This window comes from Mytilus edulis, chromosome 10 (genome assembly GCF_963676685.1).
Source record: "Mytilus edulis chromosome 10, xbMytEdul2.2, whole genome shotgun sequence".
In the NCBI taxonomy this organism is placed as follows: domain Eukaryota; kingdom Metazoa; phylum Mollusca; class Bivalvia; order Mytilida; family Mytilidae; genus Mytilus; species Mytilus edulis.
In genome coordinates this window covers 79365537-79368833 of record NC_092353.1, presented here as the reverse complement: position 1 = coordinate 79368833, position 3297 = coordinate 79365537, and the positions used below count along the sequence as shown (strand labels likewise).

The following is a 3297-nucleotide window of genomic DNA, read 5'->3' as shown; positions in this document are numbered from 1 at the left end:
ATAACATTCATAATTTTCATATAATTGTGGAATCTGGGTACAAATGTATAAAATTGCCTTAAATGAGACAAAAAAAATATTTTGTTAACCGGAAGTGGTAGAATATTGGTCTTATTTCAAGTAGAAGTCCTTTTTCGGAATCAAGAGAACTTTTGAAATTATCTTTAAAGTTAGACCAAAAGTAAAAGAAAAACATGACATGACTGTTCCTTATGAGGTGCTGACAAAGCTTTGTTACTTTGTGCGAATTCATCATTCAAGATGGCCACCAGCGGGGTATCAGGGCAAGATTTATCATTAATAGACCCATTCAATACCTATTTTGGTATTTTAGTTTTCTCATTACCAATTCTCAATCAAAAAGGGGAAAAGGCTTAATTTTTTGTATGTTTATGATCATCCGGTTGTTTTTTTTTATCTTCATACTAGTCCGAAAGTTAACAAGGGATATATAGATTAGACCGTTGGTTTTCCCGTTTGAATGGTTTTACACGTCTAGTAATTTTGGGGCCCTTTATAGCTTGTTGTTCGGTGTGAGCCAAGGCTCCGTGTTGAAGGCCGTACTTTAACTTATAATGGTTTACTTTTTAAATTGTTATTTGGATGGAGAGTTGTCTCATTGGCACTCACACCACATCTTCCTATATCTATATAAAGGAAAACAATGAATTTGTTTCTGTATAATTTAAATGACAGGGGTGGATTAAGGAATTTTCAAAAGAGGCGGGTGCTTACCCAGGGCATAGGGAGGGAGTGCAAAACATATGTCACGATAAAAATGCATTGATCGGCAAAAATAAAGGGGTGCCGCGGAACCCCCGGACCCCCCCCTTCTGGATCCGCCACTGAATAATCACTTACACAATGTGTATCATCGCCACCGGATAAAGGTGCCATTGGCCTGGTTCTCTGTTCATCATCAAGAAAAAAATGCATAACTGTACATGTATCATCATATTGGTATCCAGGTAGCTATACTCAGATTGTTTTACAGTAAAAAAAAATTTCTCAGACAATAAACATAGAACCAAGCCAAGGGTACCTATATCCGGGTGTTACGATACACCATGCATTATAAGAATGATGCTTGTAAATTGAGATCGATTATAGCATTGATGTTTGGTTATTTTTCAGGCACTTATTTTCTTACCAGATGGCATTGCATTCCCATTCCCTGGTGAAGATGGCACAAAAGAAGATCTTGTTAGATATTATTTTAGTCGACTTTATACAACAAAAGAAATCTGTGGATTTCTTATGTTATATCATGGTATTATAGTGAGCTTCTCGACGATAGAAAGAATTAAAAGGAGACTTCGATTAAGGCGACGCCAAAACCAAGCCCCAATATTACTTGTATTTCAGAAAATATATGAACTACGTGCTAATGGCTTTACAAATGTAGGATACAAGTCAATGTGAAGACTCCTCAACTCAAATTACAATATCACTGTTTCACAGGAAAATGTAAGAAATTGCTTGGGTTTCCTAGACACTAATGGCGTAAGCTTAAGAAGAAGGCACAGACTTCAGAGAAGGAGTTATTACAATAGTGGACCGAACTATCTGATACACATAGACGGTTACGACAAGATCAAACCATATGGTATTGCCATTCACGGAGCTATTGATGGCTATTCTAGAAGAATATTGTGGCTAAAAGCAGGTTGCTCCAACAACAACCCTAGATACATTGCTAAGTTTTACATTGATTTTGTGAAGGAATTACGACGAGTTCCCCGAGCCATTCGTGCTAACGCTGGCACCGAGAACGTTTTGGTAAAAGACTTACACATTACATTGCGATTCGATCATGGGGATGAAATATCTGGATCAAACAGTTTTTTAACAGGAAGATCAACAGGAAACCAAAGAATTGAAAGGTTGTGGAGAAGTCTTTCGGAATATTTAATGTTATTTTGGAGAAATACATTTGCGAACATGCGTGATATTGGACTTTTTAGTACCGCAGATCATCTCCATATTGAATGTTTAAGATTTTGTTTTCTTCCTTTAATTCAGACTCAACTAAATCAGTTTATGGAAAACTGGAACGACCATAGAATACGCAGACAACGACAAGAGGTTATAGTCCCATCGGGTATTCCAAACGTTCTCTATTTTCAACCTGAAATATATGATTCGTCTGATTTTTCTTTTCCTATACTATGCAATGACCAGACATTGAGTGAACTTGAAAATGAGCATACTTCAGACTTACCAGTAAGAGGGTGTTCCAAAGACTTCATGCATCTCATCGGATACCTTAGTGGCGAAGAACCAATGCAAGCCCTTATTCCACAAACCCTTGACGAAGCTTTTCAAAACTTTTGTACACTCATTTATATTTGTAATGGTTGTAGGATTTAGGTTTAAGCCATGCAACGTTACTTTCTTCAAATTAGCCTTAAAGTCAGTTTTGTTGTTTGTGTGAAACGAATGATATGTAATGGCAGAATTCTGAAAAACAATTTTCTAATGGAAGAAGGACAACACGAAGGCGGGAACCTGCTTAGACTACCTGCTTATACATGGATTCACCTTATTTACGACTAAAAATTTAGTTTATTATAATCTTTTTGCAAATTAGATTTGTTACAGTATTTGCATAATCTGGGATTATTTATAATTACTGAAAATTTTAGGGATCTACATAATCACTGAAATTTCAAGTATTCTACATAATCCCTTATTATCCATTTTCACTGTAACATGCACTCTATTAACTATATTGAAAGATGTTGGTTTTTTTTTAATTAAACAGATAGACACGATTTTTTGAATCTAAAATGCTTGTCATATTTGCATAACTTATTAAAGTACCTATCTCATATAGCAGCCGTTGGGAATTAGGGTGATGGAAACGCAATTTCATTTTTGGCTACCCTAAAATAAACACTTTAACATACTTCAGATAGGGTATGAGTGTTGATAAGACACAATGTAGTTAAAGTTGGCAATAAAAATTTTCAGTACAGCATTCGATCCACAGCCGTGGCTCACACCGAACAGCAAGCTAAAAAGGGCCATTACAATAACAGTGTAACAAATTCCAACGTGACAACCAACGGTCTAATTAATAAACAAACGAGAAAGGAAAACCACATATGAACCACACCAACAAACGATAGCTACTGAACAACAGGTCCCTGACTTAGTACAGCTGCATACAATGCAGTGGTTATAAACTTTTTAACAGACCTTGACCTTATCCTGAGACAAACACAGTATTGTACCATTACTCATAAATACATAATATCAAAGATGTCAGGCTTACAATTTATATTACACCAGACG

General features: G+C 35.9%; 1 pseudogene; it reads left to right on the top strand.

The window, feature by feature from the left end:
• The first annotated feature begins 1128 nt into the window (after positions 1-1128).
• On the top strand, positions 1129-2812 carry LOC139493022 (uncharacterized; annotated as a pseudogene).
• Positions 2813-3297: the final 485 nt, after the last annotated feature.